Source organism: Daphnia magna, linkage group LG2 (assembly GCF_020631705.1).
Source record: "Daphnia magna isolate NIES linkage group LG2, ASM2063170v1.1, whole genome shotgun sequence".
In the NCBI taxonomy this organism is placed as follows: domain Eukaryota; kingdom Metazoa; phylum Arthropoda; class Branchiopoda; order Diplostraca; family Daphniidae; genus Daphnia; species Daphnia magna.
This window is the reverse complement of record NC_059183.1, coordinates 16,539,685-16,555,107: the sequence shown is the minus strand read 5'-3', so window position 1 is coordinate 16,555,107 and position 15,423 is coordinate 16,539,685. Positions and strand designations below refer to the sequence as shown.

The window sequence follows — 15,423 nt, the reverse complement described above, 5'->3', positions numbered from 1 at the left end:
TCAAGAAAGTCGTGCAACACGTTCTTTCCCCCCTCCTTTTCAACGAACGAATCGATTTTTCTTTTCAGTTGCAGCAGAATCACTGGAAAATGAGAGCCAGTTCGTATATATAGTTAAAGTTCACTCGAACGATTGCTCAATTGAAAGAAATCAATCGGAAGAATTCTCCTGTTACAGATGTTAAAGAAAAAAAAGGTTTCCATGTTATTGGGACTGCTCCGCTCTGGTGCTCTTGTAACAGATGACTTTGTCTCCACCCATTTTGTTCTATGTCCTCTTCATGCACGGGGGCAACCCCCCTCGAATGTGTCACATACCCGCATTTCGCCACACATATACAAAATGATGTGATGACCCTGTATATATATATACAATCCAAACACATCCATATAATACGTATGGGCATTAATATGGATGCTGGAGAAAAAGAATGGACTCTTGCAACTTTTCATGGCTACTGCTCTACGGAGGGGAAAAGGGCGTGACTGCTGGTAGTGACCTAACCAGCTGACCTGCCAACTCTCTGCATTTTAGTAATAAATACACGCATAGATAGCCATGACCCTCTCCAGTGTAAAATTCTCATTTTTTCTTCTAGTCTCCGAATTATAAAGAAACTATTGTCCGTGGTTCAACAATCGTAAGAATAACTGTCGGTCCCGACCATTTTCGTGATGGAATCTCCGGTGAACGAAACCTTTTTTTGTTATTATTTATTTATTTTTTATTTTTTTCCTCATCTGTGAAAAGTTCACGTCAAATTACACAGTAAGGTCGTTTTGACGGATGTGGAACGTTTGAATTTGCAAGAATTCGTGCAAGCCCAACAATGAAATTCTCTTCTGGTTTTGGCCTTTTTTTTAAAAATTGCATCTGATTCGTGAATGAAAGGTAAAACGCACACGCAGCTACGATTCGCATTCTGTTGGCTTGTTTCCTAGTATACAAAAAAAAAAGTTATAATTCTGTCTAAGTTTGCATGTATGTGATTTTGAAAGTCGACTATGTGTGTATTACACTGGAAAAAAAAAACGACTGATGAAGGTGGACACGGCGTCGGAATGACCATCGCTCACGCTCGCTGTTTATTACTGTTATTAAGACTCAAGATGGAAAACGTTCAAACGACCATCACCTCAGGCGATGGCCGTTTCTTTTATTCAATCTGAAACCCGAAGGGAGAACACAAAATTCACGCAATGATCGCCAAACAGCTGATTAGAGCAAGTAACAAGTAGGCGTCGTTGTACTAGCGATCTAGTTAACTATGATGCGAGATTACACAGTAAGAGGAAAAAATATATATATATGAAATTGTTATCGACAGGGTTTCAATTAGTTTCAGCTATATCCGTCGGAAAGAGATAAAAAAAAATGTCTTTATATTTTACTGATCCGTCGCCGTTGGGGTAGAGGAGTCCGTTCAACGACGACGACGACCGCACCGCCATGTTGTCTATTGTTATTGAGTTGGAAGTCACGGACATTTGAGAGTGAGATATAGCCGCCTTGTCTGTGAATGTATTGTAAAGCCTTACATGTTATGGTATGCATTTAAGCCGCGGAAGAACTTTTTAACGGCCAGTAAACTCCGTCTACAATTATAGTGTTTGTGATGCTCTCTCTCTCTCTCTTATACACAACAACTGCTACTACTACCCACACTATATACACAGCCCTTGCAAAATTATTTCAATGGCCCTGTATTTTTTGAAGGTTTTTTTTGTTTTTTTCCTCCACCAAAGAGACATTTTCATGTGCGTCAGTTCACCTCAAAATGACTGCCTTCTTCTTCGTAGAAGAAGTTAAAAAAAAAAAAAACATGGAACAAGAGCAAGTGGACTGTTGAGACTATCATAAACAGGCCATTGCACACAGCACGTTTCGAGTTCTTCTCATGGTGGTGCATAATGTTATACTTGTCGGTTGATGATGGGGCTGTTGGCGGCTTTGGGGCACTTGTGTGGGCGTGTAAATAGTACGGAGAACACACTAGGCCAGGGCACAGCAGCAGCAGGGCACAAGAAAACAAATGAGCGAATAAGCCATTCCCAGTCTTGTTACATGATGCCTTATGAGATACTTAAGAACGCTCGGCCAGCAATAAACATTCAACAACAACAAAAAATAGAGAAGAAAATGAAGAATATTATATACTGGAACTGCTTATTGTTTGCGGCTTTCTGAAGACTTGGTTAAGAATTTTTTTTTCTTTTCAAGTTCACATTTTTTGAATAAAAAAAAAAAAAGTCCAGCAAAAGAAATAGTGGAATGATGAGGGGCGTGGTCGACATGTGCCCAAGAGAGAAGATGCTGATGACCATATCGTCGTTGACTTGAGAGCCTAACTGCGCAGTCTTTAAAGAGTTTTGACTCGACCTTCGCGGTTTCGTTTTGGCTCAAAACTGAAATGAATGCGACACGAGACGTTTCCACGTGTCCCGGGCGGTTCGTCGTCGTGTTGTCACATTTCGACTTAATGAGCTCGACAAAACGCGACGCCCCCTTTTACCTCTTTAGACGGCGGCAGATTTCCCAGTGACAACAACGAGTTCTCTCGTTTCCATCCATTCCTACACCTCCCCCCTTCTCTTTCAACTTTGTGCTCATTTCGAAACAGTTCGCCTTTCTTTAGTTGTGTGTTTCTGGTTAATGAACTTTGTTCTTGTGCGGAAAACAATTGACCAGCGCGTACTCGGAAGTTCTTACAGGCAAATGATGAGGATGCTTGCCGGAAGAGAAGAAGACCGGCGCGCGCATCCGTACACCGCAGACAACAAAACGCCCCTCCCTCATCATGTGGCGCAGATATGTATATATAAGATCGTCTCTGTACTATACGCACTTTGAGGCCGAAAAAAAAGAGCTGATGGGCCTCGACTAACGATCTCCAACCAACTCCGCCCATTTTCATTCCCAATCACCGCATCGCGCGGACCGACTCTCCTTTTGTTTTGTTTTTTTCTTTTCTTTTATATAGTACATAGGATACACTTGAATGTTAGTGAGTAAGTAAAAAAAAAAAAAAAAATCTACGTACCCCCTCCCTCCGTGTCGCTGTTCTTTTGTTTTTCGGGGGGAGTTTAGTTTTAAATTCAATTCACTAAGCATATTCATTTCAACGGTCAATACACAAGGGTTTATAGGTACGCATTAGGCATAGGTCTAATTAGAATTGGGTATACATAAAGCCGACAAAGTTAATTAGTGAGTCAGATGCAATAATCATTGAAACTGATGTTATGTGTATGTGGAATTACAGTCACCGTTTCAGCTCGACTTCTCAAACATTTTCGCTAATTATCGATCACGTCTTGAGGACACTGTCCATGTAGAAATATGGTCGAATAAAAAAAAAAATTGCAGCTGATTGAAATTTGAACCGTGTCCACACCAAAAACTCATAAACCGCGAATCGTTTGTCGCTTTCCGTGTTGTACAAGGGGGAGGAGATTAAATAAAAAAAACAACCGTTGGGTGGATTGATGCCGTATTTTGGTGGTGTCTATGCGTGTATATACGTGTTTATATAGATTTATACACGTTGTAGACTGCTGCACACGTCTACAATAATAACTATGAATAAAGGAGAGACAGGGGGGGAGGGTGTGCGTATGCGTGGGAGTGCGCTGCCAACACACAAAACACACGAGCTCTATTATCTAATATATATATTATATATGTGCTGCTGCTTATTTGTCGATCAAACACGCAGTTGGGTGGGTGTGCGGATGGGCGGGCGGGACGGAGCTGCTGTCGGTGGCGGCTCGTGTTTCTTTCCTGGCAGCTCTGTACTCACTAATAATAATAATGATAATAAAATGATGTCGGCGCCTATGGACGAGCTCGTGCCCTCTGTGCATAACACAAGCAAAAGCATCTTTTATCACTCGTTCAAACCGTCAGGCTGAGTAGCCTACATCAAAACTCTTTGCATTCAAACGAAAATAAATGACCGGGTTTCAATTTACGTTTGGAGCGCAACCCAGCACACCAGTCGTCCATAACAAAAAAGAAACACAGATGGGATATCGTTGATGTATAAGAGCTACACTATAATGCATGTAGGAGGAGTGGATGTTTATTCACTGGATGTTACAGTCAACGTGAACCGGATTCACTTCAATCGACTATATTTATTCTTTAAAGTCAACAAATCAATGGTCTTTGGGGCAGCCCAATCGTTTTCTGTATATACTATGTACTTTTATTGTTTCACGGAACAATACTTTAAACAAAATTCAAATTACACAACAAAATGGAATGGATTTTTCCATTTGGGGGGGGGAATGAGGTAAAAACATTTGGTGAGGAGTGGTTTGCTGCAAATATAGATGATGGCGATTGCCGTGCCTTCGAGGGCGGTTGTTGTAGGTGAGAGAACTAATGGCCACGTTGGCGCCTGCCATAAGACGAAACCCTTCAGTATTTCCTCCTTCATATATTACATTTTTGTTCGTCTCTATACGCTAAGTCCGTGTATGTATGCTAATAGGCTGTGGCGTGGCGGCGGCTAAAGCGGCGCTGCCGTCCGACAGAGAGACGTATCCAGCGCAATCGATAGATTGCCCCTATGCCTATATAGTTCGTTTAGAATAAACGTAAAGTGTGTACACAGGGATTACTTCCCGTAAACTCCAAAAGACTAGACAAAATGAGGGGGTTCTTCATGCGTAGGTATAAGTGTGAAAGGCGCCACCTTTCTATCCGAGAAAATCAACTCCAAGCCGCCTATATTTTAACTAGCGCTTCTTCCATCCCTGATTCAAAATTTCCTTTAAAACCACATTTACCAATGTAAGGAAAATTCAACTGTATGCTGATCTTTGGCTTGCAATATGCTCCGCATCTAATCAATCTTAGCTCTGTATCCACATCTTTCTTTATTTGATCGGATTTAGCCGCCTGGAGAGCAGCAAAGAATCAGCCGGAAACGCACGTCTTCGTACGTTGTCAAAGAAAACAAAGAAATTGAATAGACTTTTTAGAAACCATTAAGAGGTGCAATCAAGGGCTGGAGAACAAAGGGGAGATGCAGCATATAGAAGGCCCTTTTTGCATATCTTTCTTTTAATAATACATCCACCGTGTGTGTGTGTGTGTGTGTGTGTGTGTAGCTTACAGAGAAGAAAGGAGGAGGGAAAAAGGGTCGTTTGTGTGTGACTTTGAATTCTAAATGCTCATTTCCAACGTCATTAGAGGACACACAAGTATCTGCTGGATGAAGAGTGTTTCATTTAAAAAAAGAGGTCGAGTCGTAAAAATGTCTTCATTTTCCTCACATTCTCTCGCTCTGTTAGTCCATTGTGAACGAAGGGGAAGCCTCGAGAACAAAGGTGATCTAGTTTCCAGCTGCGAAAATGGAGACGTTTTGTACATCGACTAATGTTATGGAGAGGGGAAAAAAAAACCAATAGAAGCGCGGGCCTTTGAAAAGGCAATTTGGATTTGGCAAATTCTCTCTCTCTCTCTCTCTCTCTCTCTTTATGTACACGCATAATATGACCATTTTTCGACCACACACTCATCCAAAATGTTTCTATTCCCCGCCGCACCAAGTAGTTCGCGGTCGGAACTTTTTCTCTTTCGCTTATTCAAAACCAAGGCGGTCGGCTCTTGTCATCATGTTGTTGTGCAACGGCCTTTTGCTATACGTACATGAGCCGATTCCGGAAGTCATTGGGCCGCCCAAACGATGGCCTAAGCAAAGGATACATAGGCCCAGTGAAGAAAAAAAAAAAAAGAAACTAGAAACCGGAAAGGAAGTTTTCAAAGCCTTTTCTTATTTTTATCCTCTTTCATTCTTCCTCCCTATTGTCTGTTTTCCTTGTGTGTTGGCCAAAGGCCCAGCATTGTGTTTGCAAGCCCTACATGCGCGTGCGCGTCGCTTCTAGTCCGCTATTATATTTACTTTGTCGGAAGTTGAATGGATCTGTTGGAAAATGCAATATCAATAAAAATTCTAGCGAAAGGCAGTTTTTGTAAGTGCAGCAGTAAAAAGGAATCAAAGTCAGCACAACTCAGAGTGCTGATCGACTTTGTTGGAGACTTAACAAAAAATGTGAATGTGTGCTGTGTCTTGTCGTCTGACTCCGCCCTGCCACTGACCATCCATAAGAGAGGCTTCTTTTGTTGTCATATGCTACACAGTGCCTTGTATAACAAGGCCATTGCCTTCACAGATCGGTCGTTTGCTACTGCAGCAAGTCTTCTCTAGAGGAACATTTTTATGATCCATCAATTGAGAGAAGAAGACAGGCCACAGAGCCCCAAGTGGCAGACAAGGCACCGCAAACATTAAACACAGGCAATGCCATCAGCTTTGCCAAGGGAAAAAAAAAGGGAACTTGCAAGACAAATGACCAGTAGAAGCCCTTCTTGTACGAACAGTTGGTGAACCTGGCCAACATAATTTCGCCCAAGTTTTTTTCCTTTTTTTCTTTCTTCGAAACAAGCATATCGTGTGCGGCAAAATCCACTTGGGGTCGAAATATGTCAGCTCGATCTGGCCACACAGAATCCATTAAGGTGATGAGCCCTTTCAGAGTCGTTTGAAACATATCAACCAAAAATGATTGTCAGAAACCTACTGCCACCGGCTATCATTGTGGATCGTTAACATTCTTTCGAGTATTTCGTTGGCCAGTAGAGAACAGGTTCTATATTTAAACATTTTTACTGTACATGGCGTGCGACGTACGGTAGCTGCTGCCAATTTTCGCTTCATTCACATTGTTGCTGGTTCCCATCACGTCGATGATGAATGATTGCTAAGACGTGCTTGTTCAGCCAAGAATCAATTCTAAAAAATGAGATTCACGAAAAAGAAGAAAGAAATAAGTAACATCGACTTGAGCGATTGGAATAAATTACGAGGCACGTTTGCGTTATATATCATGGCGCGCGCCAGGTCAGAAAGAGAGAGACTGATTATTGTCCAGTATAATGTAGTGAGATTGGCCCACCTATTCACATACCGTAAGATTATCTGAATTTAATTGAGCAGCGCTGCTACTGGGGGTGCGCGCAGAGGTGTGTTATTATCGAAGCATCGCGTGATCAGCACACCACACAGTGCATTGTCTTCTTCGTCAGTCTGTTCCAAAATATACTGTCTACACATTATGACTATGTAAGGAAAATCAAAGCATCCCAAATCAACTTTTTTCTCGTGCGATTAGGCTTTTTTTTTTCGTTTCTTGTTTTCTTTTTCTGTTGCAACAGGTCACCGATTGACCGGGAGCGCTTATTGAAAAATGATTTGGATGATAAATGCGAAAGGAGAATAAAAAACAAAACAACTGCTCCCCCCCCCTTTCTCCTGAAAAAAAAAAAAAAACAAATTTTATTCGATATGTGAATCAATAAAGGTGCTGATGAACTGGTGCGTTCCTCACGGCGCACTGACCGATGAGCTTATGAAAATGTACGGTTAAAGTAAATCAAGACATTAGCCATAGTATAATGAACGTGAAAAAAACAGGCACGGTTTTGAAATGTGCATAACTAGGTGGGTGACACTGCAGTTTCAAGCGGTTCAACGTAGTGTGGACAGAAACCAATTTACGGCAATCTATTCTCGCTATTCTCCAGGCATTTGAGAGCTAGTTTTTGACAAGTTTCAACATGAAGATGCGGTGGCAGCCTTCCAAGTCGAGTTGATTGCGCCAACAGAAAAGATGAGGTATGTTTGTTTTAATTATTTTGTTAACGATATGTTGTTAACGAGTCGAAGGTAAAGTAAGTGTTTATGCATTTCCCGAAGGGGATTTTTTTTTTTTTTTTACGAAAAGTATCTATTAATATCATTTTCCTCCACTAGATGACCGAACTGTTTCTAATAGATGGCGTTTGTAGCGGTTCTGATTCGAAAGAAACGAAGCGTGGTCTCTGTGGTTTTGATTGTTGCAAACTCGAAACCGAATTACAAGGTTTCGTTGCTGTTTAAAATTCCCAGTCTCTTTGAATATTAAATGGTTTTTTTCAGTGTCTAAAAAAGCCATTCCTATCAGTAAGGTATGACATACTAAAATATAAAGGTCTAAAACAGTGTAATGGCTGTAATGGTTGCATTTAGTTTCTATATGGCAAACCATTTGCATTTGGAGATGTAAAATGAAGTAGAATTTTATTACAGGAAATTTCTTATGAATTTACCACCAATTGTTACCTTGTGCTGGCTCCACCTCAAAGCAATATACTACGGAACGCCGTTTGACCAACTTTTTTTAGTCAACTCTACTTCGATGGTTGTCCGTTTATTTTGCAAATAAATAGATAACTTGCGTAGCCATCTAGTGGTCAAAATCGTCACTTGAAGGAGGGATTTGAATAGATGACGCCTTTAACGGAGGAGGAGTCTACCTAACTATTGTTGATCGATTGTTAGGTCGATTTCGATCGCCATTGTACAGTTAATGGCGTCGCGCATTGGAAGTATATGCGTGTGTGAGTTTCGATGGGCGTTGCACACCTTGGAGGCCTCGTTGGTTATCATATTGATAATAAAGGTATGTAAGGCAATTAGTTATGGAATAATTTCTCACTTTGTTCTTAGATTCGCCAGTTGAAGAAACGTGTGCACAGTGTTTGTGCTTGGCTTCCTCGAGAGGAAATTGCAGAACAAAGCCATACAGGTAAAAGTCAGAAGTTTTCTTGTTTTTGTTTAACATGTTTCATTGTAATTTCATATTGTATTGTTCATGCAGTATGGTGTCCTTCAACAATGTCCAACCATGGAATGAGTCACATGTGACTGAGACAAACAAATGATGCTTTTGCATTTTGAATAATTAAATTTTTATAATTGTATTTCATACAAGCTTGCGGCCTGCGTCAGCCAATAGGGTCCAGTAATCACATGGTCCGCTTTGACTGTGTAGTGTAACCTACATCCTTCCTAACTGAAAATGTTTGGCTATGTTATAGCTTCAACAGTATGAACAATTTTGTTAATTTATTTTCATTTTTATTGTTTTGGTTTTCTTTTCAGGTTTGGAACAAATTGTTGTGTGGAGGTCAAGCTTCAATTTGGGATGTGATTTGTCAACTGTTGGTTGAGATGGCAAAAGAGAATGGATTGGTAAGAATCGTATAATAATTGTTAATATTTCAACTCTGGTTATTTTGTCTATTGGCCTATACAGGATCAAAATTTTGTTCCGCACTCATCTTTGGAATCCTGTTGTGCTCATAGTTGTAGCGGAACATTCTCGTCTTTTCAGGTCAAAAATAACGTATGAGAAATCTATTATCCACATGAAATGTGGGGCCTGTTCTGGGTCACCGTTTTTTTCCCTGTGCGTCCGAAATTTTCACCCTTCCAGAGATTATTGTCCGCGTCCGAGAAAGTTGTACGACGATGATACCTGAATCGCTTGCTTAACTGACAAAAAATTACGAGCTAATGACCAACCCAGTGGAATCCTGGATACTTAATCATACGTGGTCAACACAATTTCAAGTAGTCAGCCCACCCTGATGGTAAATTGGTAAAATGAAACCACACATGACCTATTACTTTAGGTTCGACATTTGTGGATTGCAAGGAGGTTTCACCTTGGAGAAACGCGAGCAGCAGTGTAACGATTACATCCGGTGCACGGTCGGACGTGATAAGATCGTGCTAATGCTGGTAAACGGCGGAGTCGATTCCGCCGTTTGTGCTGCCTTTTTCTTAAAGCATTTCTGTAGGGTGACGACTCGTCGCGAGTGCAGGCCATCTATATCGATAACGGTTTCCTGCGTAAAGACGAATAGGAACAGGTCGCCACTAGTTAACAGCAACTCGGGCTCAATCTTCGGGTAATTTGAGATACTTTTCTGGACCGTTCAGAATCTTATGATTGGAAAAAATTTCCAAAATTCGTCGTCCTCTCACATCTCGGAATCTGTTTGTGTATAGCGTTTTGGGTTTAATCCTTACATAATTGAATGACCACCTTTGTCGAATGCTTTGTTTCGTTTACATCGATTATGCTTCAATCCTTTACAAGTGGGAAAAGGTTACGTTTAACCAACAAGAAGGTATTGTGCGTGACTACGTACGAATCATGGCTTAATGGGTGAGCATCAGATAGTGGCGCTGGATGATTGTGGATCAAATCCCATTAGAGGTAGAAAGTATACAATATGTTTGCTGATTCATTTTATTGACGTTATCATTGACAGTATACAAGCGTTTTTGTAATTTACCTTGGTAACTTTAAATTATTATAAGTGTGAACATGTTACCCTTAAACTCCTGGTAAAAGTTGAATCTTAAAATGTGTGATTCATGGTTCAATGGTAGAGCATAGGAGCGGTACGCCGAAGGTTTAGGGTTCGAATCCCAAAAGAGTTACGTTACATTCCAATGTAAAAATGAATATCCCAGAAAATAAAACGTTCCCGGCAATCCAATATCTTCGTATATAATTCTGATTTAAAGGTTACAAGAGTGCCTTCACCAAACATCTGTAAAGTCCTATTCTATAATAGCTGTTGGTTTACTCTGCTGCTGCTGATCGTACATACTAGAACATTTCAACTCAGATGAATAATTTGTAGTTGAACACATACTATGGTGATGAATCCTACTCAATATATTGTTGGTTGATTTCCCGATAGGGATTCTATCAAAACTCAAATATATCCAACCCCCTTATCAGGCACTCCTACCCTTCTACAACGACCGGTGAAACGACCGACACTTTTTCTGAGACTTTACCCCAGAGATGAAGCTGATGGCGCGGCGATTTCAGGGGTGTCGGCACTAATCTTTCGTTCGTTTTTTTATTTTAGATGCTTGGTCTCCTTTTGTAGAGGAAATAACGCAGCAGCTCCCGGTCGAGTCCCTGATTTTATCGGCTGAACGACGGAGTGTGGAGCAGTTTAGTCGGCACGTTCGAGTCGATTTCAGGGTCTCGTACGTATCTTTTATACGTTTTCTTATTTTAGATGCTGTGTCGCAAAACTTGACGTCATCTTGTAGAGGACATAACGCATAATTTTAAAAACGGCTAGTTTAACGAGAAAATCAATGACGAAATCGAAATCAGCGTTCATTTTAGATTATGCCGTGTGATTTTTGGAGGATTTCAAGAGATGTCGTTTTCGGCCGATTTTGACAAAAGTGGGAAGGCTATACCCTTCCCACTTTTTCATTTTTGCCAAATTTCAAATTTTGCTTAAAATACATGATTCCGATTCAAAATTCAATAAAAATCACGAAAATCTGGTTTATTTTTCTATTGGTCTTATAGTTTTTGATTTAAACGTTAAAAACCATAAATTAAGTTGGTGCGCTAACAGCACTGTTTTCGTTAATTTTTAAAACGGCTGGCTTTACGAGAAAACCAATGACTAAATCAAAATCAGCGTTCAATTTCGATTATGCCGAAGGATTTTTGGAGAATTCAAAGAGATGTCGTTTTTTGCCGATTTTGACAAAAGTGGGAAGGCCCTTCCCACCCTTCCCACTTTTTCATTTTTGCCAAATTTCAAATTTTGCTTAAAATACATGATTCCGATTCAAAATTCAATAAAAATCACGAAAATCTGGTTTATTTTTCTATTGGTCTTATAGTTTTTGATTTAAACGTTAAAAACCATAAATTTAGTTGGTGTGCTAACAGCACTGTTTTCGTTAATTTTTAAAACGGCTGGTTTAACGAGAAAACCAATGACTAAATTGAAATCAGCGTTCAATTTCGATTATGCCGAGGGATTTTTGGAGAATTCCAAAGGATGTCGTTTTTTGCCGATTTTGACAAAAGTGGGAAGGCTATACCCTTCCCACTTTTTCATTTTTGCCAAATTTCAAATTTTGCTTAAAATACATGATTCCGATTCAAAATTCAATAAAAATCATGAAAATCTGGTTTATTTTTCTACTGGTCTTATAGTTTTTCATTTAAACGTTAAAAACCATAAATTAAGTTGGTGCGCTAACAGCACTGTTTTCGTTAATTTTTAAAACGGCTGGTTTAACGAGAAAACCAATGACTAAATCGAAATCAGCGTTCAATTTCGATTATGCCGAGGGATTTTTGGAGAATTCCAAGAGATGTCGTTTTTTGCCGATTTAGACAAAAGTGGGAAGGCTATACCCTTCCCACTTTTTCATTTTTGCCAAATTTCAAATTTTGCTTAAAATACATGATTCCGATTCAAAATTCAATAAAAATCACGAAAATCTGGTTTATTTTTCTACTGGTCTTATAGTTTTTGATTTAAACGTTAAAAACCATAAATTAAGTTGGTGCGCTAACAGCACTGTTTTTGTTAATTTTTAAAACGGCTGGCTTTACGAGAAAACCAATGACTAAATCAAAATCAGCGTTCAATTTCGATTATGCCGAGGGATTTTTGGAGAATTCAAAGAGATGTCGTTTTTTGCCGATTTTGACAAAAGTGGGAAGGCTATACCCTTCCCACTTTTTCATTTTTGCTAAATTTCAAATTTTGCTTAAAATACATGATTCCGATTCAAAATTCAATAAAAATCACGAAAATCTGGTTTATTTTTCTATTGGTCTTATAGATTTTGATTTAAACGTTAAAAACCATAAATTAAGTTGGTGCGCTAACAACACTGTTTTCGTTAATTTTTAAAACGACTGGTTTAACGAGAAAACCAATGACTAAATCGAAATCAGCGTTCAATTTCGATTATGCCATGTGATTTTTGGAGAATTTCAAGAGATGTCGATATTGCCGATTTTGACAAAAGTGGGAAGGCTATACCCTTCCCACTTTTTCATTTTTGCCAAATTTCAAATTTTGCTTAAAATACATGATTCCGATTCAAAATTCAATAAAAATCACGAAAATCTGGTTTATTTTTCTATTGGTCTTATAGTTTTTCATTTAAACGTTAAAAACCATAAATTAAGTTGTTTTGCTAACAGCACTGTTTTCGTTAATTTTTAAAACGGCTGGTTTAACGAGAAAACCAATGACTAAATTGAAATCAGCGTTCAATTTCGATTATGCCGAGGGATTTTTGGAGAATTCCAAGAGATGTCGTTTTTTGCCGATTTTGACAAAAGTGGGAAGGCTATACCCTTCCCACTTTTTCATTTTTCGCCAAATTTCAAATTTTGCTTAAAATACATGATTCCGATTCAAAATTCAATAAAAATCACGAAAATCTGGTTTATTTTTCTACTGGTCTTATAGTTTTTGATTTAAACGTTAAAAACCATAAATTAAGTTGGTGCGCTAACAGCACTGTTTTCGTTAATTTTTAAAACGGCTGGATTAACGAGAAAACCAAAGACTAAATCGAAATCAGCGATCAATTTCGATTATGCCGAGGGATTTTTGGAGAATTCCAAGAGATGTCGTTTTTTGCCGATTTTGACAAAAGTGGAAAGGCTATACCCTTCCCACTTTTTCATTTTTGCCAAATTTCAAATTTTGCTTAAAATACATGATTCCGATTCAAAATTCAATAAGAATCACGAAAATCTGGTTTATTTTTCTATTGGTCTTATAGTTTTTGATTTAAACGTTAAAAACCATAAATTAAGTTGGTGTGCTAACAACACTGTTTTCGTTAATTTTTAAAACGGCTGGTTTAACGAGAAAACCAATGACTAAATTGAAATCAGCGTTCAATTTCGATTATGCCGAGGGATTTTTGGAGAATTCCAAAGGATGTCGTTTTTTGCCGATTTTGACAAAAGTGGGAAGGCTATACCCTTCCCACTTTTTCATTTTTGCCAAATTTCAAATTTTGCTTAAAATACATGATTCCGATTCAAAATTCAATAAAAATCACGAAAATCTGGTTTATTTTTCTACTGGTCTTATAGTTTTTGATTTAAACGTTAAAAACCATAAATTAAGTTGGTGCGCTAACAGCACTGTTTTCGTTAATTTTTAAAACGGCTGGTTTTACGAGAAAACCAATGACTAAATCGAAATCAGCGTTCAATTTCGATTATGCCGAGGGATTTTTGGAGAATTTCAAGAGATGTCGATATTGCCGATTTTGACAAAAGTGGGAAGGCTATACCCTTCCCATTTTTCCATTTTTGGTCAAATTTCAACTTTCGCTTAAAATACATGATTTCAAATCAGAATTAAATAATAATCACGAAAATCAAGTGTATTTTTCAATTGGTCTTATAGTTTTTTTAACTTACTGTGCCCTTCCCACTTTTCCATATTTGGCAAAATTTCAAGTTTTTTTTAAGATACAGGATTTTAATTCAGAATTGAATGCTAATCACGGAAATCAAGCTTATTTTTCAATTGGCCTTATAGCTTTTTTAAATTTAACGTTAACATCAAAACATAAAGTTGGGGTGGTAACGATACTTTATTTTTGTTTATTTTAAAATCGGCTAATTTAACGAGGAAAACAATTACTTAATCGATATTAACGGTTAGTTTTGATTATACCGTGTCATTCTTTTTTCTCCAACGCTATCGAAACAGCCCAACCTGATCGGGAACTCCCCGAACGGAGTGAGGGCCCCTAGTATTAGTTTTTTCATCAAGCCAGCTGTTTTGAAAAAAACGGGATAAACGGGGTGCTGGCGCACCAGCACTACGTTTATTTAAAAAACTATAAGCCTCACGTAAACCGGGGCCGAGCCCTTTTCCTGTCAATGTCAGTCAAGCAGGTAAGACCAGTTGTACAGACATCTACCGGCCAAAAAGTGTATAACAGTACTTAGATGGCATTGGGCGTCAACTAAACAAAATCAACACTAATATAAATTGTTGGAGAATTTTTGGAACACTTCATTCACTTACATCTGTTGCAGTTTTTTGTTCAAGGAATCAAATGAGAAAAATTCTGCATTATGGGGTTTGAATATGTAAAAAGAAAGACCAGAGTTAGGTTAACAGTTCGCCATACTAAATTTTTGACGTGTTCTTATCTGTCCATACTTTATCTGACAGAAAACAAGATAGAACCGTTGGCAAAGTAAGAAGGCGATTCCTCGATTCACTATGTCCACGGTTTCTTCACCTGAATGAAATTATCTGAGTTATTTGGTAAGAGCGATTAATAATGGCTTTCCCAAAATTGAAACTAATGATTTTTTGTCCCAAAATTTTCAGGTACTCATTGTTGTAAAAATGGCCTCTGTTGTCAGTAAGAGAATTGGATTGATGAGATATGGAGTGATGCTCTTTAGCCTGGCTTACCTTGGCCTTTCAATTGCTACAGCCATCTACATACTGGCATTGAAGAAGAGTATCATAGTAACCACCATAGCCATCTACTGCTACATCCAAGTTTGTGCCAACTGGCGAGCCATGTTTGTCAATTCGAACAAGGACTATGGAATACAAGTAGAAGAAGGCCTAGAGCAAGATATTCATAACTTTTGCCCAGAATGCAACATCTACAAAAACAAAAAATCCCATCATTGTCCTTTGTGTGAGTGCTGTGTTTTGCGGCACGATCACCACTGTTTCTTC

The 15,423-nt window shown here is 38.8% G+C and overlaps 1 long non-coding RNA gene across 3 annotated transcripts; it reads left to right on the top strand.

The window, feature by feature from the left end:
* The first annotated feature begins 7,875 nt into the window (after positions 1-7,875).
* Positions 7,876-10,389, top strand: LOC116916149. Of its 3 annotated transcripts, none has more exons than XR_006643160.1 (5): positions 7,876-8,016; positions 8,138-8,636; positions 8,709-9,082; positions 9,147-9,463; positions 9,526-10,389. It is a non-coding gene; the product is annotated as an uncharacterized LOC116916149 (long non-coding RNA). The 3 variants fall into 3 exon arrangements; XR_006643159.1 differs by lacking the exon at positions 9,526-10,389 and having other exon boundaries at positions 8,138-8,510; positions 8,558-8,636; positions 9,147-9,411; XR_004390447.2 differs by lacking the exon at positions 9,526-10,389 and having other exon boundaries at positions 8,709-8,936; positions 8,993-9,082; positions 9,147-9,411.
* Positions 10,390-15,423: the final 5,034 nt, after the last annotated feature.